Source organism: Capricornis sumatraensis, chromosome 3 (genome assembly GCF_032405125.1).
Source record: "Capricornis sumatraensis isolate serow.1 chromosome 3, serow.2, whole genome shotgun sequence".
In the NCBI taxonomy this organism is placed as follows: Eukaryota; Metazoa; Chordata; class Mammalia; order Artiodactyla; family Bovidae; genus Capricornis; species Capricornis sumatraensis.
Genome location: NC_091071.1, coordinates 11,594,672 through 11,621,678, shown reverse-complemented (window position 1 = coordinate 11,621,678; position 27,007 = coordinate 11,594,672). Strand labels below are relative to the sequence as shown.

At 40.8% G+C, this 27,007-nt stretch overlaps 1 protein-coding gene and 1 pseudogene across 2 annotated transcripts in view; both read right to left on the bottom strand.

Moving 5' to 3' along the window:
* Positions 1-27,007, bottom strand: part of AUTS2 (activator of transcription and developmental regulator AUTS2) — a 1,210,906-nt gene that overhangs the window by 796,235 nt on the left and 387,664 nt on the right. The window lies entirely within an intron of this gene.
* LOC138075521 (large ribosomal subunit protein eL38 pseudogene) lies at positions 7,489-7,725 on the bottom strand (annotated as a pseudogene).

The window sequence follows — 27,007 nt, the reverse complement described above, 5'->3', positions numbered from 1 at the left end:
CAACAATGGCTTTGATCCCTAGAACTGAGCTCGTCCTTATAAACTTTTCCTCCCAATTTCAAAATTTTGTTTCCTGAGCACCACTGAATGGATATATCATGTTTGGAGATTTTGGCGGGTATCCAGTTTGGGTATAATTTAAGATCTTTACACAGAATCAAAAGAAGATTTCAGTGATGCATAACAAACATACTCTGATCCCACCTCAGGACAGTATAGATAATGCAAAATCTCAGTGGCTGAAAATAACAAAGGTTTATTTCTCATTCACACTACCTGTCTATTACAGGTCAGTAGAAGTTCTCCTATTCACAGTCATTCAGGAATCCAAGCTGATGGTGTGACTGACATCATGAATATTAACTAACCCTTACAGAGAAGAAAGGGGCTTCACAATGGCTCAGAATAAAGAATCTGCCTGCAATGGAGGAGATATAGGAGATGAAAGTTTGATCCCTGGGTCAAAAAGATCCCCTGGAGGAGGAAATGGCAACCCACTCCAGTATTCTTACCTGAAAAATACCATGGGCAGAGAAGCCTTGTGGGCTACACTCCAAAGGGTTGCAAAGAGCTGAGCATGTCTAGTGACTAAACATACACACACAGAGGAAAAGAGAATACACACCCAAGAGAGTACACACCCAGAAGTCATGCTCACATTTTATTAGCAAAATAAGTCATATCGCTTCCCAAAGTTAAAGGAGCCAGAGAAGGCCATGTGACCAGAGAGGAAGACAGAGACAGAAGAGCTGATCTGCAGACAGCCTTCATGACTACCAAATACGTGGTACTACCCTGAATACAACTGAATACAAAATTTCCAAAATACTAGCTATAAACTGAAATGCAAACTTCTTACCCTATTCCATAAGATTACGAGGAAAAGACCATGCTTAGCAATCTGAGGGCAGAAGACAAATTTGACAACTCTGTCTCAAGTATCATTTACTTTCAACTGACCTAAGACAAATGAAGACTGCTTCTTCTTTTAGTTAAAAATATCCTTCATTATAGATGAAATATACCTTAAAAAATAAAGCTTGCAAATAATACATCTTTGTTACTTACCATCATATACCACTGAACAGGGAAGACAAGTACCTGTTAGTCCCCAGGGAATAATAAAGACAAAGCCATACATTTGAATAGTACTTCACAGTTGAAAAAAAATATTTTGACAGGTCATTTTAGGTAGGCACTTTAACTACAATTTTTCAGTATTTTAAAGGTGAACAAGGTAGATATGCAAATCTCTCTCTCAAAAAAAAAAAAAACCAGAAAGGCTTGGAACCAACCCAATCAAAATACCACCAACTCAGCTCTCATGAGAGCTAAGCTAGAGGCCAGTTTCACAACTTACAAATCCTGTGGCTGAGGGCAAAGACTTTAGTACAAGTCTCATTTTCTTCATATGTAAAGTAGATATAACACCTTGGACCAAGTTACATCATAGGGTTATCATTAAGATTGAATAAAAAAGTACATCCCAAAACACTTTCAGTACTGTAAAACAAGACTCAAAAATAAAGGGGCATCATTTTGATTATAGAAGATCCTTATTACTGGTTGCTGCCCATACGAATACATGTATAAAATCACAGAGGGAAAGGCAAGAGGCACTTTCTTCTTTAAATAAAATCAAAGTTTTGGGATCACCTAGGTTACTATTAAGGTTACTACTACTAGGTTATTTGTTGCAATTCAGAAAGAAGAATATAGCCCTCTTGTGTGTCAACCAATGTTATGTCTAACCTCAGTGCTGTAAGCAAATTATTCATTTGCCACAAATTCAGAACTTTCTACAATACTGTAATAAAACACGGATTTGGTTTTTGTCATAGTTTCCTGACATAAAGCTTCTAAATGCCTTGGAATTCCTGAGTGATAGGAGTGTTACTTGGGTTTGGTTCTGAAACAATTTCTGCAGATGCCCGAACAGCCTCAGGAGGATGGGAGGCTGGTTGTCAAAAAGACAAGGCATGAGTACAGGGTTGGAACTTTCAGCCGTACCTATCCCCACCTCCAATTTAGGGGAGAGAAGGATAGCTGGAGATCTTCACACCAACTGTCAGCGATTTAACAGATCACATGATGTACTAAACCTTCCATAAAATACTCTCAAACGACAGGGTTCAGGAAGTTCGGGGTCGGGAAACACACTGAGGTGCTGGTAGAATGGCCTACCTGGAGAGGGTGTGGAAGCTCTGCATCTTTACTTCCCTGTTCCTGACTTGTGCACCCCTGCCCCGTACCTGTTCCAGGCATCGTTTCCACTTGGCTGTTCCTCAGTTGTATCCTTTATACTAAACTAGTAAGAAGAAATAGCCTAAAACAAATGGTAACAGGTAAAGGAAACAAATATATAATAAAGTACACCACAGAAGAGTGAAATATAGAATACAAGGTAATTTTTAAATGGATTCAAAAAACAAACAAAAAAGGATTACCTATCAATAATAAAATAAAACCAGGGTCTCACCTCAGGTCATATATTAAAATAAATTCCAGATATGAATTGAAGAGTTGGCTACAAGTAATAAAACCATAAAATAAAGGAAAATACAAGCTAAAATTGATGATATGTGGAAGGGGTATACAGAAAAAAATATATGGACATGTACATACTTAAAACAGTCATATAAGTAGTTTGTTCAAAAATAAGAAAGTAAGTAGCAGAAGGAAACATATTTTAAACCAATGAGATGAAGGGTTAACATATTTGATGTATGGTAAATTTTCCAAAAAATTTAACTAGTCAATAAAAGTAGTAGGACAGAAGAATTTACAGATGAAATACAAACGATCAATAACACATGAAAAATGTCCAGTCTTTCTAGTAAGAAAAGGGATATGGAAAAAGTGAGTGATCATTCACTTCAAACATCTATAAAGGTAAAGCACATCTGATGATATCTGAGGGTAGCAAGACCACAATAAGCAATCTTATGAATGTGGAAAATATGAACTGATGAAAAAAAAAAAATCTTACAGGGCTTCCTTGATGGCTCAGTGGTGAGGAATCTGCCTGCCAATGCAGGAGACACAAATTCAATCCCTGACCTGGAAAGATCCACCATGCCTCGAAGTTACTAAGCCCTTGAGCCACAACTACCATCAAGTCTGTGCTCCAGATCCCAGGAGCCACAACTATTGAGTCCACGAGCTCTAGAGGCCATGCTCCACAACGAGAGAAGCCACCACAACGAGAAGCCTGCACATCACAACTAGAGAGTAGCCCTCGCTCGCTGCAGCTAGAGGAAACCCAGCACAGCAGCCCGCTCCCCCCTCCCCCCACAAGAAACCTGAGGCAAGATGTACCAAATGTCCTAAACGTACTCAGACTTTTAAAGATGGACAAATAGTAAACAGCATGAGTTTCAGGGACAAACCATCCAGATTCAAGTCCTGACTTCACCTTACATGCACTTTGTGACCTTGGGCAAACTACACGGTGTTCCTCTGCCTCCGCTTTACTCATGTCTAAAATATAGATAAATTCATTCTCGCTTTTTGGATTAATGGGCTTCCCAAGTGGTGCTAGTGGTAAAAAATCTGCCTGCAATGTAGGAGACCCAGGTTTGGGAAAATCTCCTAGAGAAGGGAATGGCTACCCACTCCAGTATTCTGGCCTGGAGAATTCCATGGACAGAGGAGCCTAGAGGGCTACAGTCCATGGGCTCACAGAGTTGGACATGACTGAGAGACTTTCAATTTCACTTCTAGACTGATATGGGAATTGAAATGTGCAATGTGTGTAAAACATGTACTACAGTGACTGCTATATAATAAATGTTGGATGAAGTTAGTTATCACCATTACATCACCACTATCACTACCACCAAACCCACCCTAACAAATGACCAAAGCATTTTGTTCTGGTGTACAAGAGGAATACATATACCATGATCCTGTCTACAAGGAAATATACAAAAGGTAAGAGTGATCACTCCAGAATTACAGACATTACTTCTATAACAGATTTGTAAGTTTTCTACAAAGAGTATGTTACTTCTTGGAAAAACAGCTATCATTCTGAGGAAAAGAAGGGAGACGCTCCATACTTGCAGTTGTTATTTTTACTTTGTAATGATAAATGCAATAAAATTAAACAAAACCAAAGTGTTTCCAATGATTATCTCCTCAATGTATCTATTCAGGCATCCTGCATTTCTAAGTTCTGATCCTCACTAAGGAACCCAAGAAAAATATTTAAATCAATAGGTATAAAGAGAGCAATTGAAGATAAATATCTAGCCCTCTGAAATGATAGTAGAGTAGACCCTTGAACAATGTAGGAATTAGGGGCATCGACACATTGCCCACCTTCCCCACCCCTAAGCACAAAGTCAAAAATCCAGGTATAACTTTACAGTCTGCCATCCTTATCAGCAGTTCTGCATCCATGGATTTAACCAACCACGGATCATGCAGTACTGTGGTACCTACTTATTAGAAAATATCTGCTAATCGGTAGACCTGCACAATTCCAAACTGTGTTGTTCGAGGGTCATCTGTACATCGCCTGTGCCCAATTCTACTTAGCTGAAATCTAGGGAGGGAAATAAGGATGTCAGAACTCCTATTCTGGGTTCAGAGTACACAAAGCACGATCAGAAATCGTACGGAGACAAAGGTAGCAAAGCTGACTCTTCACCTCTTCCCTTTTTTGGAGTGAAACTTCAGAAACAAAAGGGCTGCCCTGGCAGAGGTGAGGTTTCCATAAGGCATCTCCACAAGACATGAGAGAGCATGCTGTTAAAAGCCTCCACCGGATCCCCTCTGCTTCCTTCAGACTCAGCTAACAGGATGGAGTGGGTGATGGGGGTGTAAAGTAAGTGACGGGGGTATAGGATCATTCTATAGAGGTACCACACAAGCAAGCTCCTTTAGAACTGGGGGGAGCATTATCAAAGCTCTTGTACCATCTGTCTGTGGAGGGAAGAGGGAAAAAAACACAACACAACAGCAGCTGGTGCAAGAAGTAGCAAGATGTTGGTCCTGGAAGTGACAAGATGGGAAATGACAGGAAACAGCTTTTCACTCCTCCAACAGCAAAAGAAGCGTGCAGCCTGTGTTCCAGTGTTTGAAAACCTCCAGATGCTGCCCTCGTCTCACATTTCCATATCTTTGTTCAGACAACATCTGAAAGCCTGCCTTTCTTTTTTCAAGCACTCTCTTTCTTCAGAGGAACATACAAAGCTATCAAACAACAGGGCTTCTCCCCCTCCTTCTCTCTCCTACAGGCAATGTGGGATGAATTTTAAGTGTCACTGTGGAAGAAAAAAAAAAATGTACAAACAGCATCATGTGAGCCTCTGTGAAACTTTTTCCAGTTGTCGATTTCAAGTAATACTTACCATGTGCTCTGGATTCCGTCATCTGGCAGATAAACTAACACTGGATTTGGAGTAGAACTTCTAAAGAGTTGAGGAATAAAATCTCCGTGATGATCAGAGTTTAGGGGATGGGGAGGCCCAGGAGTTTAATGACTACTTGGAAACAGTGGGAGGTGCTTCCTGAGCCACGGCCCTTGGCACTGCCACATGCGCGCATTTCTCTAACTTTAAACTCTGGGTTTATGGAGTCAGAAATGTTCTAAATGATATACGCACAGCCCAATGTCAGAATTTCAAAGGACTGACATACAACATTAATAAAATACTTTCATTTAGCGTTATCCCATGTGTTAAAGACACAAAACCAGTTTTCTTAGAACTCTGGAATATGCTCATAAAATATACTACAATTATATTGGGTAAAATTTAACACTTTATTGGATGTCACAGATCATGTCTGGGCATTGCATCACTTCAGGCTCCATCAGCCTACGTGGTCTTGTGTGTAGACCCTCTGTTCTCCTTCATCAGGTCAGCTCAACCTTTACAACTCAGATTGGATTCCATCTCCAGAACGTTTCCCAAAGTTCCCTCTCTGAGAGAGTGAGTCTTTCCCATGAACTCAAACAGTATTCACTGTTCAGTTTACAAGAAATAAAGCAAAATAAATATAGACTGTTCCTTCCATGTGCTGTTTAAACAAAGTCCCAAATTCAATTTTTATTTTTTTAATGGCTCACTATTGCCTACCACAACGTGTATATATTTTAGTCTGGGTTTGACATGCTGTGATCCCAACAGACACACCTGGATCCTTTATCTTCTTGTGTCCTCGTCAGTTCAGTTCAGTCGGTCAGTCATGTCCAACACTTTGCACCCCATGGACTGCAGCATGTCAGGCCTCCCTGATCATCACCAACTCCCGGAGTTTACCCAAATTCATGTCCATTGAGTTGGTGATGCCATCCAACCATCTAATCCTCTGTCGTCCCCTTCTCCTCCTGCCCTCAATTTTTCCTAGCATCAGGGTCTTTCCAAATGAGTTAGCTCTTCACATCAGGTGGCCAAAATATTGGGAGTTTCAGCTTCAGGATCAGTCCTTCCAATGAACACCCAGGACTGATCTCCTTTAGGATGGACTGGATGGATCTCCTTGCAGTCCAAGGGACTCTCAAGAGTCGTCTCCAACCCCACAGTTCAAAATCATCAATTCTTCAGTGCTCAACTTTCTTTACAGTCCAACTCTCACATGCATACATGACCACTGGAAAAACCATAGCCTTGACTAGATGGACCTTTGTTAGCAAAGTAACATCTCTGCTTTTTAATATGCTGTCTAGGTTGGTCGTGACTTTCCTTCCAAGGAGTAAGCATCTTTATCTTCCAAATTGACGCTACATGTCCACACTACATATTTTAGGACTCTACAGGCTTTATACAAACTACTATCTGTTTTTGAAACACCTTCATTCTGACCTGTCAAAGTTCTATTTGCCCTTTAAGACAGTGTGCTAATCTGCTGTGTGATAACTTCAGTCATGCATCAAACACAGACTTGTCCCTCAAGACATTTATATCATCTTGCCTCCAATTATGGGCTTCCCTGGTGGCTCAGACTGTAAAGCGTCTGCCTGCAATGCGAGAGACCCAGGTTTAATTCCTGGGTCAGGAAGATCCCCTGGAGAAGGAAATGGCAATGCAGTCCAGCACTCTTGCCTGGAAAATCCCATGGACAGAGGAGCCTGATAGGCTGCAGTCCATGGGGTCACAAAGAGTCAGACACAACTGAGCGACTTCACTTCACTTCTTCCCACCCAGATGGCTCAGTGGTAAAGAATCCAACTGCAATGCAGGAGACGCAAGTTCGATCCCTGGATTGGGAAGTTCCCCTGGAGAAGGAAATGGCAACCTACTCCAGTATTCTTGCCTGGGAAATCCCATGGACAGAAAAGCCTGATGGGCTATAGTCCATGAGGACACAAAGAGTTGGACATGACTTAGAGACTAAACAATATCACCACCACCCTTGTTCATACCCAGCACTCTCCTTCTCCCTCAAACACACACACACACACACACACACACACACACACACACCTTTTTAAAAATAATTTTTTAAAACCATAATACAGTTCAAATCAGCACGCCTGGTTCATTTCAGCTCCTTCACTGCCCAACCAGGGGGCCAGGACTGCTTCAGCTTTTCAGCTTTCCCTTTGTCTGTGATGACCAAGGTGTAAAGGTATCTGCTGAAGTGAACTTTAAATTTCCTGTTATTTTTATTTTCCTTGATCTTGACAGACCTAGCATTGTCTCACCTTGCTATAAGCAGAAAGTCCTTTATTTCTTCAGTTTTGAGAGGCCAGGCAAAGAGGCACAAAGAGCACATGGCCAAACAATGAGCAGCAAGAACGGAGGAGAAAGGATAAGCCTTCCTTACCCTCCCCAAAATGCTCCTTTAAGGATCAGGGCTGGATCTTACGTAGCTCAGAGCATGGATGGAAGTTTTTAGATTGAAGTGACCTTTTATAAATTATAAACCGTGTTGCACTAAATCATTATCAAAATGCTTCACTTACCCCAGGGCAAGAAAGAAAAGCAGCCACTCCAGCGATGCTGGGGGATACCAGAGGGGCTGTGTTCTCTCCAAAAACCCAACTTGAATTCCTACAAGTCAGCATCCCTGAACTGCACATTTGACAAGGAGCCTTATTTAGCAATTGTTTCTTTTCTGCTTTTCTACCAATACCCAAGTTCCCTTAAGGGGAGTGTCTTACAATCATTCACTCCATACTCCTTGACTTACCAAAGTTAAAACACAAGCAATGGTTAGAGGAGAGCAATCTATAACTGATGCATTTGGCTGTACCTCTCTCATCTTGACAGTCTGGAGTAACACTTTTTACAGAGGAAACCAGTACTGTTGTGGATAGAGATTTAGCCAACTGTGATCATTGGTTTGAGAGCCACTCAAAGCCCAACTGAGGTTGACTCCCCAACCTTCATTCTAACCTTCCCCTACTGTGTGGGGGCTTTGGCCTTGAGGACATAACTCCAGCTCCAGGACTAGTTAAGCCCATCAAAGTCCTTTCATCCTCTCTGTCAGCAATTGGTCTGGAACTCAGGCCTAAGTCAATCCAGACATGCCAACCCAAAAGGACAGTTTTTTATGCTCATGCCCCAATTTGTCCAGAGACAGAGGGGAGATCTTTGACTCTGACTGGGAGAATAGTAATTTTCCCTGCAATCTCTCTCAATCTCCCTGGCCAACACTCCCACATTTCCACAATTAGCTATGAGCAAAGCGTGAGGCCCTGACTGCCACTAATAACTATGCACAGATAGCTTAGGGACGCTGCTGATACTGTGAAAGAAAACAGATGAAACAGAAAGAAATGAGGTCTCTGAGGACAGATACACACTAAGTCACTGAATTAACCTACCTGAGGCCCTCCCTACTTCTGGACTTGGGTGAGGTGACCCCATAAGTTTCCTTACTGGTTAAGCAAGTTTGCGTTAGGTTTTCTAACATTCATAGTTGAAAGCACCCTAACTTACACATTTAATGAAATTCTCTGTAATTAAAAAAAAATCCACTTGATGCTCATTTCAACTCTGTGTTTTAATTAAGAGCCATATAACAAAACTTAATTTTCACATGATTATAATTTTTTCATTAGTTGACTGAACAAAATAAGATGCCAAACATAAATATGAAACGGCAACACATGAGGTAACTCAATGAAATGATGCAGTCAGACAGCCAGCAGCTGGCCAGGGTCACGCAACATGTCATCACCAGAGCATCACCAGCTCAATGGACGTAAGACTGAGGAAACCGGGAGACAGGAAGCCTGGTGTGCTGCAGTCTACAAGGTCGCAAAGAGTCTGACACGACTCAGCCACAGCACACCACCACCACCACCACCAAGGCATATAGAGCAAACAGGCTGGTTACAAAATTGTTCCTTTAACTGGTGTCTGCACTGCATGGTGTAGTGCCTGAATGTTAAACAGTACTTAAAGATAAAAGCAAAACTGTGGGTTTGAACTCACCTGTTCAATCGGAGATGGAACTACTACAGAGGAATGCACTCTGGATGCTGAAGGCGTGCTAGGGTAGGAAAGACTGGGCACAGACCTGAAGATACTGATTCAACTTTCCCTCTACATCCAACTTTCTCCAAATCATCCTGAGTCCCAAGAGAATAAGCAATAAATCCTGAGACAATATGCCAGTTGCAACATTCAGACAGCAGCTCCCCTGCTCAATTTCAGGAACTCTCCTCTCCCCATGTGTGAAAGAGAGGAGCTGTATGTGTTCCCTTCTAAGGCTCCTTTCTGCTCTGAAATGCTGGACCACACAAGCAACCAGAGACTTGATTTTCTACTGTGTATGATGAGGATTTCGATCTTAATACTTATCTTAATACTTTTCCATAAATATTTATTAGGTGCCTACTATGTGTGAGGCAAACGGCCAGGCCCTAAAGAAATGCTGAGATCAAGTATGTTCTTTACCTCCAGGGTATTACAGACCCTGGGGATGGCTGCTATCAACATAAAAATCTTAGTGAACTAAATTAAATCCAAACACATTAAAAGGTAACCAAACCATCAAGTCCCAGTTTTCCAGGATAAAAGTAATGAATTAGAATGATAATCTCTAAGTACCAGGTGAATTTTACAACTAGAAGGAACCTGTGCCACAAATCTGAATAAGATGTTGTAAGTGGGTAATAAAGAGCAGTTTCCAAAAATCAATTTTAAAGGCTGCGCTTCTAAGCCTGCCAAAACCTCAGACTCATGATTCTCATCCCAGTTCATCTTTGCTATTTCTACCAATGAAGCATGAGAAACTCCGAAGCCCTTTCTTATCTGCCTTGCTGATCAATTTCATATCCCGTTAACCTTGAAACTTTTTCCAGTTCCTCCTTAACTAACTATTTTTTACTAAACAGGAAGTATGCCATTTGTAAGTTCTGAATCTCTGATGGCTTACGGTATATGACACACACGCGGTAAGCAAAACATACATATGGGACGACATTTTTAAACTCATGACATGATAATATATGCAAACTTCATACCTTACACCTTGAAAGTTGCTTTCTGTTAAGTTTCCTCAAACTTTCACGTGTCTACCAAGTTTTTCATACACCCTACAAGGACTTGTTCTTATAACTACTTAAATTTTTTTAACTTGACATTAGATAAGTTAAATGTCTTTAAAACCACTCTCTGAAAAATCCCTCTTTAAGTACAGTTTTACTTTCCCCTTGCCAAAGCAGCTTTTAAATCCAATGAATTTTCACAGCTATTTGGATCTTTTCAATTTAAAGAATAGCAGTGATTTACAAATACACCAAAATGTGCAGAATGTGAACATTAGTACTATCTGATGCTGGGGAAAACTTACTTCAAATGTTCCTATCTATCCCCTCCTCCCCAAACATACACAAAACAGTCACACACCCACTACTTCATTCTACATTTCTATTAAGGTACTCAAAAACACCAGTAGTTTTACTGCCAAAGACACACTGCTGACTCACTACATGTGTCAGCTGAAAATTGTGTCTCCCCTCTGTTTTCTTATTTCATGGCTGGGTTTTGAACCTAAGTTTACCTAACCCTTACCTTTTCACCTTAATTTGGTCACTACCCAGATAGTCAAAATCCAGCTGTGTCCTGTTTTTCCAACCCAGCATATTTATGATTTAACCGACTCAATGGACATGGGTTTGGGTGGACTCCGGGAGTTGGTGCTGGACAGGGAGGCCTGGTGTGCTGAGGTCCACAGGGTCTCAAAGAGTAGGACATGACTGAGCGACTGAACTGAACTACTTTTGAAACATTTGTAACTATAGCTTCATTGCAAAGACAAAATTTAAACACAATAGAGAGGATAGACATTTATGCAAAGATCTTAGTTCTATCCAGAGTGAAACAAATGTTCTTAACCAGTGAAATAATAATGAAATTATAAATCCTGATAATCATGCCACCGAACCTGTATTTTTCTAATTGTTCACAGAAGAATCAAGGAAGACAAGGCAAAAATCTTGCTGAAGTCCAAATGAACTGTGTCTATGACATGCCCTCGAGTTACTGTCCAACAGTCTTGCTAAAGAAAGAACTGAGAGGTGTATCTGGCTTTCTGTAAGGACGGTACTTTTTTCTCAGTGCTTAGTCAACTGTCACTTGTTCTGAAATACTGTCCAGGACCCAAAGAAAAGGTTACTTACACTGTTTTTACTAAAGTCAAAACACACTGCTTCAAAGATGATGATGAGTCTATAATCCACTGGCCTCAAGAGCCTGGACTCCATTCTCTGCAGGTAAACAGATACTCCCTCACAACCTATTCTTTCACCTTTCATCTTCTATGTCATCTGTCAAATCTCATTCTCCCGTGTTTAGTTACAAGTTCATTTTCCTTTACAGAGCGGTCAAATGCAGAATTGGAACTAATGAGTCCTGCAATTTGCATCATATAGCGCTACACCACTCACCATTAGAAGTAACCAGTATTCTCAGAACAAAACTCAAGAAGGCCTCTGCTTTTTCTTTTTTAAGGTTTTTCAGATTTGTTACTATCAGCTTTTTCTAGCCAGCACTGAACAAACCTTCCAGTATATAAAAGTTCAAGTTTAAATCAACCCAGCTTTCTGCTGTTAGGCAGATCATCATAAGGCATTCCAGAAGGCTTGGTTGAATTCCAAGCTTCTGTCTAGTTCTCAGGAATCAGAGCCTTGGCCAATGGGCATAGAGTGAGTCATGACCAATTTTTCTGCTGTTGTATTAAAGGAGACAGGCAAAAGAACAATCCCTTAGATAACTAGAGACACTGGCCAAGTTACTGGTGCCATCTGCTAATATGGGTAGAAACGACACTGAAGAGAGAAAGGTTGGTGAGGGGGCAGATGGGACTCTCCTAGTTATCTGGTTTAATTATCCTTGCTCCAATTTGTGTTCAATAATTTGAGCAAAAGATAGAAAAGATACATCTCTCCATTGGAATAAGAATATGATGGGAGAATACAATGTTGAATTACATCTCTCCCCTGCCTCTTCATTCCAAACAATTCCCACATAATCCTTTGGGCGAAGAAGGCAAACGCCTGATCTCTGAGATGAGAGCCCAGAAAGGTATTTTCTACTGTGCATTAGGATTAGACCTTCCACTGCTGTTCTTTAAATTTTGTGACTAAATTTATTAATAATTTGTACAACTGGACACGACTGACATTTGTATCTGTAATAACTTGACTTAGCTCTTTACATTTAGAAACCAGAAGAGAGAACAGTATGATTACAGCACAATCTGAGGCCCAAGTGAGTGACACAGGACACAAAAACCATTTTGCTCCCACCACTGTTGGCCGCTTCTGACTAACTCCTGCCGTTTCTCTCCTTTGCAAATTATACCCATTTTACTGTTTGTCCTTCTGTCACTATATGGGACTGATCATATCTCTATGTACAGAGAGTTCTTATTATTAAGCTAATTCTTAAAAAAAATGTGTTGCAATGCAACTGATATAGTAGGAACAATTTGGGCCTGAGTTTTGCATTTGCTTGTGTATGATTTTGTATATAATAAATACAAATAGGTGCTATCAAACAGTATTTGTCTTTCTCTCTCTGACGTATCTCACTAGCATAACACCCTGCTAGTTCATCCATGTAGTTGCTAATGGCAAACTTTCACGTAAGACGCATCTTACAGAACCCAGGTCTCCTTGCTAAGCTTCGCACACTGAGGAGAGGTGACAGTGGAGGTGTTTTCTGTCTGAAGTGACCTCTCTCAGATATCTGCATGGCTTACTACTCCCTTACCTCCAGCAAATCTTGGCTTAAAGTTCCCTCAGTAAGGTCCAACCTGACTGTCTTATTAAAAAATTCACTATTCTCCAACTATGATAGAGAGATTTTCCTCTTTACATGCTTTCTATCTAGAATTTTTACCTTCCAAAACACTTTAAGATTTATGTACTGAACTTTTTTTTCTTGCATTATTCATTAGAATCTGAGCTCAGTGACAGCAGATTTTTTCCTGCTTGGTTTGGATATCATCACCCCGCTATTTAGAACTGCACCTGACACATGGTAGGAGTTCAAGAAATATTCACTAAAAAGACGAATACACATATGGAGGCACAAGCATGGATATTTAAACCATTATAAGAGTCAAATCAATAATTTCAAATCCACAGAGCCAAGCACCTTTAAGGAAGTTGTGCAAATACATGAAAACTATGGAAAAGTCCTGGGCTCTAACTGAAGGGCAACATCCATTTAGAAGGCTAGACATAGGTTCCCCTCCTCCCACCTCAGAGAGCTCTTAGAATTATGGGATGTGTTTTTTAAAATGTAAATGTGGTCATATTTATAGTTGGAGGTAAATTGGGCCCACATTGTCATCATTTCTATAGAGAAAGAATAACCAAGTCATTCTGCATTCACAGCACCTGCAACAAAGCCACTTGAAAACAAGAGGTGGAGTGGGACGCATTCAAAAAGAAATTCACGGCTGAGAAGGCAGGGATCATGAAACACAAACCGAAGTGTTTCACAGAAAAATCTCTAGAAATGGCAGAATATTAAATTGTATCTGACCTCTAAGTCACTCAAAGTCCACCAAGTCTGTGAGTCAGTAACAAATCCCAAATGTCAAGCTCATCCTCTTTGCCACTGACTTTACAAAATGGACTTCTGATGTCTATTTGCAGGTGTCTATATACAAAAGAACTTAGCAAACAAGTACTTGGTTCTAAGGCATACTGAGTTAGTCAGTTTAATTCCATGCCTAAACCAACATTTCATACTTAGTTTGTGATCATCAAATAAAAAGATATGTGCATCTTCAAGCACATGGCAATACTATGTATACCGTTAGACAGTAAGATTTAAAAGAACAAGTGACCCATTCTTGATACTAGTACCCCACGTCTCTCCAAACCTCTGATTTCTCATCTGAAAATAGGGATAATGCCAGCTGCGCCTCATGGGTTATTGTAAGGATTAAATGAACTAAAGTTCATTTTCTAGTTTCAGATAATAAGCACCACCTATATTGTTAAATCTCTACCCTATCCGTATACCTACCACTGAAGTATAAGAGTTACCAGAGGAGCCCCTAGAGTCACCAGAGGAGTTTAAAGGTCACAGGCCTGCCCTGCAAACAATTTAAATGGACTGGGGTAGAGTTTGTTTAAAAGTTCGAGTTTCAGATTATTTCCACATGGAGCCAGATTGGAAAACTCAAGATTTATTCTAATACTCAGATTCAGTAGTCAGGGGTAGGTTAGGAAATATGTAGTTTTTCACAGGTACCTTACAAAAATTCTTATAATCAAGCAGTATAAGAAACTGATCTAATAAACATAACAAAGCATTAAAAGCATTTATCATAGGAACTAGCACAAAGTAAGCGCTCAATGGCAAAATAGAAAACAATTGCATGTTTATAACTATGTATATATATGTGTGCACATATATATATATAGAGAGAGAGAGAAAGAATATGGATTAATCTAGGCAGGGATCTGCCTAGATTCATGTGTTTGAAATGAATCCACAATCATAAACTATTTAATGTAGTTAATGAGTAACAGGTTTTATCTTTATTACATCTAAGCTTCCAACTGCATTTTAACAAATACAGTTGAAAAGTATGTTAAAAATATATAATAGAATACAAGTTTTTTTAAGTTTTTATAACTTTCCATAAAGGAAATATATGATCTGAATAAGTCTGGTGTAACTTTTGAGAAGGAGGGAAGGAAGAAGAGTGGGCAGGAGGAAGAAGGGACAGAAAAGAAAATTAAGTCACATAAACATTGGCCCTGGATAGTGACGAGGGGAATATGTGAGGAACTTAAACACTTGTGTTCTCTTTGTCTCCAGATATGGGTAAGGACTAGCATTTACCGACTGGCTGTGTGCCAGGTATCTACACCCAGAGACTCCGTCAGTGCCATCCACAACCCACACAAAACACAGCGGGACTTCTCTCTCAGAGTCAGAGGCTCGGCCACTGGGCCCCAAGGCCGGCTCCTGTGACGAGAGAGTGCACAGAACAGGCCCCCTATGGCACGGCCCTCAGCGAGGCGGTACTCTGTACAGTGTCTGCTGCAGCTTTGGGAAGGCGGGGCCAGAGTTCCTGCCTACACTGCCTCTGGAGACACAGTGCCTCCAACAATCTCTACTCAACAGGTAAACAGCAGGGCCCTCTCAGGGTTAGAGACTATCGCAGAGGGAACTTATAAATTCCTGAGGAGGGAGCTGTGGGAATGAAGTCTTTATTAAAATGGCCAGTCAGTCCTCAGGGTGAAAGATGATGAAAACTGTAAAATACCTTCCTCCACAACAAAGTGGACCCACCTGAGAGACACTCTGGGAAAGACAAGTTGAGTGACTCAGACTGTACACAGGCAGAAGTTTTCAGTAGAGTGGTGAAAGTGAAGTCGCTCAGTTGTGTCCGACTCTTTGTGACCCCATGGACTGTAGCCTATCAGGGTCCTCTGTTCATGGGATTCTACAGGCAAGAATATTGGAGTGGGTTGCCATTTCCAGTAGAGTGGTACAGAGTCCCAAAACACTGCTGGGTTGGATGTATCTATTAGCTTTCAGGCATATTTCGGCTGTCATAGGTCATGTCAAGCAAGATCATAAAGACCTATGGAAGGACTCACCAACTGGAATTCTATGGGTTAAGAAGGAAAGGAGTGTAGAAACTAGCCAGAAAGAACTCAAATGCTCCAGAAGACCAGCAGCAACAATTTTGCTGAGGCAGCAGACCAGGCCCTCGGCCTTCTGTCTGCAGTGGCAGCCAATCGCCTTGACCCAGAGGCGCCTGGCTGTGGGCACCGCTGGGCATAAAAACTGAAGAATGATTTGCAGAACAACTCTTAAGTATTAAGTATCCCAGGAAGCAGAGGGCAAACACGAGATGAAGAGAAACAGGAGGAGGAAGAACCCTTCTGAAAAATGTCCTCCATAATAGTTTCAGTAGGTATTTAATTTCTGTTTTTTCCCTTTTCTGTGAATTCACAAAGGGCAAATCTTCCAGTCAAATTAGAGTGCAGTAAAGCATTAAGTCAGCATTCAACAGGTTTAATTACTGTGTAAATGAAAGAAATTATTATTCATTCATGACATTTACTTCAGATCCAATGCTAGCTGCTTTTATGTAAAGTTGAGGGTGAGGGGAGTAAAACTCAGATGGGGAGAAAAGAACAAGAACTAGGATATATAATTACAGCTGTATTTCTTTGCCAACTATTACTGAGCCTAAACAAAAAAGTGCTTGTTTGCTCTCTTGAGAAAAAGCATGTGATCCATCAGTGGTGGCTCTAAAGAAAGCCTCCCCTCTCCTGACACACAGCCAGGCTTGATAGGTAGACCAATATTTGAAAAGCCAATAACAGGGGCTTATTAAGGCCACAAAGCCTGGTAGAGCCCATTGTGGTTCAACAGTCCTGAACTCTGGGAACAATCCTAGCAGTCAGGCCCTACAAAGTAATGGATGTCCCCCTGCACCAGGAGAGAAAAAGGGCCAGTTGATGCTATCAGGAAAACCAGACAATGAGTCTTTTTTAATGAATTTCCACTGAGCTTAAACAGCTCGAACAAGCAGAAAAGACACACACATACACACGCACACACACACACGCACAAAACCCTAAACTAAATCACATGTGGAATTTATTTTTCATTCTCATCTGTCTGCCTGGTGGAAGAGATTCAAGACGGGGTGCCTGGGGAACTACTTCAAAACAGGGAGAAATATCTGTCCGCAAATCAGCATCCACTGAATGGGAGATAATCTGTCACCTGAATTGTTAACCCTCCATGGTTTTATCAGAACACAGTTATTACAGACTATAATCCCACTGAAATGCTGTAGGTTTTCCAAAGAACACTCCGAACAAAGTCAGATGCCTAATCAAAACATATCATCTTCCTACTCCAACATATTCACACAGGCAAGAGAACACACACAAACACACACAGGGATATTTTTGGAACCAGTTATTCTTAAATCTTTCCTAAACCTCCAACCACTAGCATTCAATTACTACAAATACTACAGCAGTCAGGAACTGGCAGTAACAATCTCAGTCTGTTTTAAAACCTGAGGCCACACAAGTTGTGGACAAGAAATTATTGTAGAACAATTTAGACAGATTTAAAGGACCAAGCACAAATCTGAGAAGTAATAATAATGAAGCTGTGATTGCTAAGGCTGAAGGTTTACTAGTTGGCTTAGAAGACTAACTGAATAAACTGAGCTGTTGAAAAAAATAAAACAACGCTTGTAAATACCTTAAATATTTCCTGAGACTAAATACCTTTATTGGACTTAAAGCTTTCTGCTAATTTCAGTTCCAGTGTCTCAATTTCCACTGGCAAGGATCTAACATGTATTTTAGGATAAAGGAAATAGCAATTATCTGCATAAAAAAGTATTTGAGTCTGAAGAGAAAACTGTTTATGCATTATTATTGTTAACAATTACTGAGAACTGCAGCAATGTTATTTAGACAAACCATTGTTATGTATTAAACCTTGACTGAGAGTCAGAATAAAGTAAAGGGCTTGATGTTCAGTCAATATTCTAGTGGAGACCCAGATTCTTTCAATTCCTGACTTCTCAATTTTAAATTGTGAATGGTACAAAGAAATACCAGTGGAAGCCTGATTAATAAATCTCTCAATTCTTCCTCCAATGTATTTTTGAAGCTCAATGCAGGAGCATGGTTATGATTACCACAAGCTAGGCTTTCCTGGGGCTTTCCTGGGGCTACCACAAGCGGGTAGCATTATGATTTCTATCTGCACAGTGCCTAAGCCCTTGTCTCCTTTAACGCTCTGATTTTTCTCAAGGTTACTGTTTCAAGTTTTATAAGACTTTTATTCTACCAGGGAGCATTTCCTACTACTGTATTCTGAATTAGGCCTTAAAAGAGACCATCATCCTTCCCCCACTTTTGGAAAAGGAAAATAAAATCAGAATTCTTATATATATATATATATATCTCCTTATGGCATGCGGGATCTTAAGTTCCCCGACCAGGGATCAAACCCACGCCCTCTGCATTGGAAGCATGGAGTTTTAACCACTGGACTGCTAGGGAAGCCCCTAAAATATATTTTTAAACCTTAGTATTGTTTTTGGTGCCTCAGAACCTTTTTCTTCATTCTTTGGTAACCACAGCTAAAGTTTACTTTGAAGAATTAACCCCACCTACCTCAGGCTCCCAGCAGTTTGGGGAAGGCTGAGAGGGTCACGAGAGTCACACCACCACAGGATGTGGTCATCACATAGATCCAGTCACAAGTAACTGATTTAAGAATGGCCATGTGACCAACGTCAGACCACAGAGGAGTAGCAGCATGATTCTTGTTGGAAAGGACAAGAATGAGGGTCACTCTCCCCGGGTTGCTGAGCTGGCAAAACATGAGTGAGTCGTCTCTGCTTCTACCCCACAGAAGCCAACACAGAGGAAGCCCTGCTGAAGGATGGAGGCAGGTTTCCAAAAATACTGAGCTCCTGAAATCCAGATGCTTTTAGCTCAGTTTACCCCTTAGCTCTGTGATTCTCAAACCCATAAAAGTTTGAATTGGAGCTAAGGTGCAGAGATGTGCCAACAATTTATGTTAAAGGTAGCACTGCCTTTTTAATCCTGTTCTGCAGCTCTGGTGTACCCACACTTCTTTTCAACCATCCCAAACTTCCTCCAGGTATCATCTCCAAAAAGCCTTCCTGGGTGACTGTTCCAAATATATTCAGAGGCACAAAGGCTGATAATCCCTCAACTCCAGCTCAAATATAACTATGCAACAGGTCAGGTACTCTCATATGTGACCTACTCATTCATTATATATCACCTGCTCTTTTTATTCTTATATAGCCATACAGTCTGTGAAGCTTCCACAATAAGGATTTATATTATATTGTATAATGCTATGCACAGATTTTAGACTCAGAAGATCTGAGTTTAACCTCACCCTTTCGCTAGTTTCTTTGAATTCTGCTTCTCACATCTTTAATGTTAGGCTAGTAATATTATTTTTCCCAACTTTAGTAAGATGTAAATGTCATATGACATTGTATCAATTTCAGGTATATGGGCTGATTTGATATACTTGTATATAGCAAAATGAGTACATATTATCTGCTGTAAATGACAACTGTGATAACAAAGTTACATAACTTGTGAATGTATGTTGCAATCTTTAAAGCACAAAGTAAGTGATACTGCTGGTGGTGGTGATGTCTCTTATGTTCCCATCAGCAGATCTGTGAATGAGCTGAGAGGTGGAGGGAAACACCAATCACTTGCTCCTTGAGTTCCTGTGCTCCTTTCCCACATGAATACAGTCATTGAGTGCTATGACAGACAAGAGCATCACCAAAAACGCGAGGAAGAGGATATGAAGTGAAGTGAAGTTGCTCAGTCGTGTCCGACTCTTTGTGACCCCATGGACTGTAGCCTACCAGGCTCCTCCCTCCATGGGATTCTCCAGGCAAGAGTACTGGAGTGGGTTGCCATTTCCTTCTCCAGGGGATCTTCCCGACCCAGGGATCAAACCCAGGTCTCCTGCATTCCAGGCAGACGCTTTAACCTCTGAGCCACCAGGGAAGCCCCTAAGAGGATATGACCAGTGGACAAATATGAGATTTCCAGGCTATGGAATAAAAGGATTTCCATATCTGATATCTTTATCTAATTGAGTCTTTCCCATTTGTGAGGGGAGGCCTTGTATATGTAAATACAATATATGAAGACAACATTATAGGTATATCACAGAAGAGCTATGTTCTTCACTTAGATACCCAACAAGCTACTTTAAAACAAAGAAAAACGTGTTTTAGGGTAGAAAATATTCAGGTATCAAGATAAACTCTGTATTTTACAATGTAATTTTGGGGAAAAGAAACAGCTTATATTTCATCCCAAGTTTCTAATGTTTTTAAAGTAAAGAGTTGGATTGGATGAGTTCCAAGGTCTTTCTCAGTTCTACAATAATGTTTTTTTTTAAAGATTTTCAGAGCATATTTAGGTTTACAATCAAACTGGGAGGAAAGCATGGAGAATCTCCATATTCTTCCTGCTCCCAAACATGCACAGGCTCCCCCATACACTCTGGAAATGGTACCTTAAAAAACATACCAAAGATGCACCTCCAATGACACACCATAATCGCCTGAAGTTCTAGAATAACTTTTAACCTCCTAATGGTTTAGATTATCATATGACATAGCGTTTAATTTCCTATTACATTTTAATTCATCTAAGCTCCCATAAACACATTTAAAGTTTACTGAATGAACAACACATACTTGTTTTCCAAATGTGTTAACAATGGTCTATTTCCTGGAATATTTTAAGGAAGTTCTCATCCAAGGGCTACCTACAGAGGAGACCATTTGAGATACAGTGACAACCAGCTAGCTCATCTGTTTCCATCAGGTTGGTTTTCCGTTAGGGAGCCACTCCTGTCAGGATTCTGAAAGAACACTGGATGGATGGAGCAATCCTGGGGATTATTCCTCATGCAAAGAAAGGCCCACAGGAAAAACAAAATGTTTAATTCACATTGCTGCGGCCCACATCTGTCTTCCATCTGACCTTTCTGAAGTGCTTTCCTACACTATCACCTCAGCAAGTCTCCCTGGACCTCAAATCACTTCACTAAAAGCACAAATAAAATTAAACTCTACTGTTCAGTGATGGGAAATGAAGGAACTAAGAGGTCCCTGTACTGATCCCTCCAGGAAGGTCAGGACAGACCTGTGTGCACAAGACACTGCACTTCCAGCTCTCTGTACCAGTTTCCCATTATTCCCATCAATTAATGACTTTCACGTTAATTAAACACAAGATTTCTTGTCACTTCACAAGATCCCATATGTCCTCTTCCCACTGCCCAGTACTTCTTCTACTGACTTAAGCTCAGCTCTACTCTCTCAGCCTTACATCTCTATAAACATGGCCCCCAGCAGGAAGAGCTAACGCTCCTATGGAGCCAATGTGCCAGGCACCACCATATGCAAATGTCTTTTCACAGGTTATCTCTTTTAATCCTCACCGACCAGCCCTATGAAGTAAATATATTACTACTTCACAGATGAGGAAATTGACACACAAGGAGGTAAAGTGGCATGCACAAATTGTTCACTGCAGTCTTCTATTTCTCTTTTCTAAATTACTTTTCTTCTGAACACAGATTTACTCATTTTCCCACTGTGTACATAGTGACCAGGTACACACATCTAGCAGGCAGTAAGTCTTGGTTGTATTCACAACTTAAATGACCAACCAGTCACACACAAAAAAAACCCTCCCTCTGTCTTTTCCCCTCTTACCCCACACTCCACAAATATTCATTAAATAACTATGATGTGTCAGATACAAGGATAGAAGCTGTCTGTTCTCTAGTAGCTATTCTGAGGTGCTAAATTTATCATTTTGGATCCATGATTTCAACAACTTTCTACCTAAATTAGAATTCTGCACATAATAAATGAATCTGGTCCTCAACATTTCCTCAGACACTTAGTGTGTATTTTTCTTTTCAATCAGGTTTACTGAGGCAACACTGATACACATAATTGACGTATATACAATGTACTGCACATAAAGTGAGAGCATTTTGAGCTATGAGGTCAACACACTCTCCAGAGAGCAAAAGCTGACTCCGCTAAAATGTTCCCAGAGGGCCCACACACAGTCCTGAGGATACCCAGAGATCGACCAAATTCAATTCCTGCCCATCTTGAGTTGCAGATGATTACATGTTACCAATTCCTGGGGTCACAGAACCGTGAATAAGTTTGACAAACATATTACCATGCAATTTATTCCAAAGCATTTATCAACCCACACAGCAGTAAAGTTGCCCTTGTTCAAAATCATGATGCACTCAATGTCTGTCTTTACATTTCATCTTTTCCTATTTTTCAGCACTTCTTTCATCTTTACTCTCCTGTGTTTATTCACGTTCTACCCCTTCTTTCATTAAAAAGTATGCCTAGGGAAAGTGAAGGGAAAGTCGCTCAGTCGTGTCTAACTCTTTGCAACCCCATGGACTATACAGTCCATGGAATTCTCCAGGTCAGTGTACTGGAGTGGGAAGCCTTTCCCTTCTCAAGGGGATCTGCTCATTCACATTAAATTAGCAAATCACTAGATGACCATGAAGCTGAAGCTCCAACACTTTGGTCATGTGATTTGAAGAGCTGACTTATTAGAAAAAACCCTAATGCTTTGAAAGATTGAAGATAGGATGAAAAGGGGTCAACAGAGGATGAAATGGTTGGATGACATCACCAACTCAATGAACATGAGTTTGAGCAAACTCCTGGAGACAGTGAAGGACAAGGAAGCCTAAAGTGCTGCAGTCCACAGGGTTGCAAAGAGTCAGACACAACTGAGCGACTGAACAACAAACTACAACAAGATGTCCGAGCTTAGTGTACTACTTTTTCCCAGGAGTATTAGAAATTAAATAGGAAACCAGTGTCTAACTGCTCACCTCAAACCATGAGCTAGTTACATAGGGGTGAGGTCCTCTCAGTTCAGTTCAGTTCAGTCGCTCAGTCGTGTCCGACTCTTTGCGAGCCCATGAATCGCAGCACGCCAGGCCTCCCTGTCCATCACCAACTCCCGGAGTTCACTCAGACTCACGTCCATCGAATCCGTGATGCCATCCAGCCATCTCCTCTGTCGTCCCCTTCTCCTCCTGCCCCCAATCCCTCCCAGCATCAGTCTTTTCCAATGAGTCAACTCTTCCCATGAGGTGGCAAAGGAATGGAGTTTTAGCTTCAGCATCATTCCTTCCAAAGAAATTCCAGGGCTGATCTCCTTCAGAATGGACTGGTTGGATCTCCTTGTAGAACAAGGGACTCTCAAGAGTCTTCTCCAACACCACAGTTCAAAAGCATCAATTCTTCGGCGCTCAGCCTTCTTCACAGTCCAACTCTCACATCCATACATGACCACAGGAAAAACCATAGCCTTGAGTAGACGGACCTTAGTCGGCAAAGTAATGTCTCTGCTTTTGAATATACTATCTAGGTTGCTCATAACTTTTCTTCCAAGGAATAAGCATCTTTTAATTTCATGGCTGCAATCACCATCTGCAGTGATTTTGGAGCCCCCCAAAATAAAGTCTGACACTGTTTCTACTGTTTCTCCATCTATTTCCCATGGAGTGATGGGACCGGATGCCATGATCTTCGTTTTCTGAATGTTAAGCTTTAAGCCAACTTTTTCACTCTCCTCTTTCACTTTCATCAAGAGGCTTTTTTAGTTCCTCTTCACTTTCTGCCACAAGGGTGGTGTCATCTGCATATTTGAGGTTATTGATATTTCTCCTGGCAATCTTGATTCCAGCTTGTGTTTCTTCCAGCCCAGCGTTTCTCATGATGTACTCTGCATAGAAGTTCAATAAGCAGGGTGACAATATACAGCCTTGACGTACTCCTTTTCCTATTTGGAACCAGTCTGTTGTTCCATGTCCAGTTCTAACTGTTACTTCCTGGCCTGCATACAGATTTCTCAAGAGGCAGGATAGGTAGTCTGGTATTCCCATCTCTCTCAGAATTTTCCACAGTTTATTGTGATCCATACAGTCAAAGGCTTTGGCATGGTCAATAAAGCAGAAATAGATGTTTTCCTGGAACTCTCTTGCTTTTTCCATGATCCAGCGGATGTTGGCAATTTGATCTCTGGTTCCTCTGCTTTTCGAAAACCAGCTTGAACATCTAACCAATCCATTATTTCCCTGAAATCCTATGACATGAACAGCTATGCGTCTATTCTTAGCCTTCTGGTTCAATCATTCATTCAGTCAGTCTTTAGTGGGTGCCTGTCATGTCCCAGCCAGTATTGTAGGTATCAGGAAATGGCAGTATACAAAGCAGGCAAAAATCCTGTCCTACAGTTCACAAGCTAAAGAGAAGCATGCACCACAAACAACTCCACGTACGATATATAATTATGACATATGACATTAAATGTTATTCATTCTTTCAGGATCTATGTACAAAAGATATATGAGAAGTTTTTCATCTTGTTTGAATGATGTCATGATGCACAACAGAAGCCAGAAAAAACTAGCACTCGCCACCTTGGCTAAGTCACACACTGCCCTGAAAAACAGTTTCCTCTGCTCACCAAAAAGGCTGGGTTAGGACAATTCTAAACTCATCTTTTCAGATTTTCTAATTGGCTCGGGGAGGAATATGGGTCACAGAGTGAAGATTGTTAAACAAGTCAGACTTCTAGTCTTCTGCAGGAATAAACACTCTATAAAGAGGCAAAAGGCATTCTTTACGTCACTAGAGATATCAACCTTCCCACAGCCACCTACCACACGCCTGAAGCCAGCAACAAGGTGAAGGCAGCTTTAGCAAAGCTGGCAGACACATTCTCAAAGTGACACTCAGAGAATCATTCATCTTCATGCCCTCTTTCCTTCCTCCTTTTGCCAACCCCGAGAAGTGTTTTTGGTTTGAAAAATAATAACTATTTTTACCTTCCACGTTTGAAATGAGGTATCACCTGGCACAGATGAAAATGAACTAGATATTTTCTAGAAAATACTCAAAATTATCCACTGAGGGTAACAACAAAACTGGTAAACACATCTACCCTCTCCTTCGACAAACATACACAGCGAGCTGAAAACACAATGCTTCTGCTGACAGGAAACCCAGTAGACACCTGAAATTACGCACCTTTTCCTTCTACTGCACACTCCTAATCTTCATTTCTTACATACTAAAGAATATTATTTATCTACATAGAGCCATTTAATGAGCATATTCTAGTAACAGAATCTATGTGTAACAACTAAAAACGTCATCATCAAACTCAGTATTTAAATAAAGATGGAAACGAGAGAGCAAGCAGGCTTTCACAGAGTTTTGGAAGTGATGAAAAATCATTTTAATTACTGATTTTCCATACGTATCTTCTCTTTATTATATTTTCCCCCAATCTTCATTGTGAAAATATTCCCACACTTAGTTTCTCTTTATCAAATTCTTTACTATATTTTCCTTCAATCTTTATTGTGAAAATATTTAAATCCACAGAGAAGTTGAAAAAAAACAGTGCAACGAATGCCCATATATTGTTTGCTCAGATTCACTAACTGCAGTATTAAACTGGACATGCAACAACAGACTGGTTCCAAATTGAGAAACGAGTACATCAAGGCTGTATATTGTCACCCTGCTTACTGAACTTCTATGCAGAGTACATCATGCGAAATGCTGGACTGGATGAAGCACAAGCTGGAATGAAGATTGCCAGGAGAAACATCGATAACCTCAGATATGCAGATGACACTACCCTTACAGCACCAAGTGAAGAACTTAAGAGCCTCTTGATGAAAGTGAAATAGGAGAGTGAAAAAGTTGGCTTAAAACTCAACACTCAGAAAACTAAGATCATGGCATCTGGTCCCAGCACTTCATGGGAAATAGATGGGGAAATAATGGAAACAGTGAGAGACTTTATTTTTGGGGGCTCCAAAATCACTGCAGATGGTGACTGCAGCCATGAAATTAAAAGACACTTGCTCCTTGGAAGAAATACTATGATCAACCTAGAGAGCATATTAAAAAGCAGAGACATTACTTTACCAACAAAGGTCTGTCTAGTCAGAGCTATGGTTTTTCCAGTGGTCATGTATGGATGTGAGAGTTGGACTATAAAGAAAGCTGAGCGCCGAAGAATTGATGCTTTTGAACTGTGGTGTTGGAGAAGACTCGAGAGTCCCTTGGACTGCAAGGAGATCCATCCAGCTCATCCTAAAGGAAATCAGTCCTGAATATTCATTGGAAGGACAGATGTTGAGGCTGAAACTCCAATATTTTGGCCACCCGATGCCAAGACCTGACTCATTAGAAAAGACCCTGATGCTGGGAAAGATTGAAGGTGGGAGGAGAAGGGAATGATAGAGGATGAGATGGCTGGATGGCATCACCAACTCAATGGACATGGGTCTGGGTAGACTCCAGGAGTTGGTGATGGACAGGGAAGCCTGGTGTCCTTCAGTCCATGGGGTTGCAAAGAGTCGGACACTACTGAGCAACTGAACTGAACTGTCACAAAATCACTAATTCACACTGTTAGATGTGCCCACCCGTGGCCTCCCCTCCCTCCCCATCTCCCCTTGCCTTCTCTCCCCACTCCACGCCACCTATGCCCACATACACACAATGTTGTTGCAACACCTGAAAACAGCTTCAGACTTTGACACTTTATCCCTTTATTTCAGGACATCCAGGATGTCCTCAACTGGAGATCCAGGACATTCTCCTCTACAACTACAGTGTCATTAACATTCTCAAGAGTTTAATCTTGAGAATACAGTCCAATTTCTAAATTTCCCTAGTTGTCCCCAAATGACCTTTACAGCATTTTCCTCAACCACGGATTTGCTCAAAGCTCACACTCTGCTTTCCTGATTGTCATGTCTCTGTAGCCTCCTTTAATCTAGAACAGCCCTCCTAGCACCTATTCATTTTATCTAGTTTAACACAGTTACAGATCCAATGTTCTATGATTGTCCTGTGAACTGAATTACAGTGTCAAATTACTCTTTTATAAATAGCTGTAAAATGTTTAATCTATCTGAGGGAT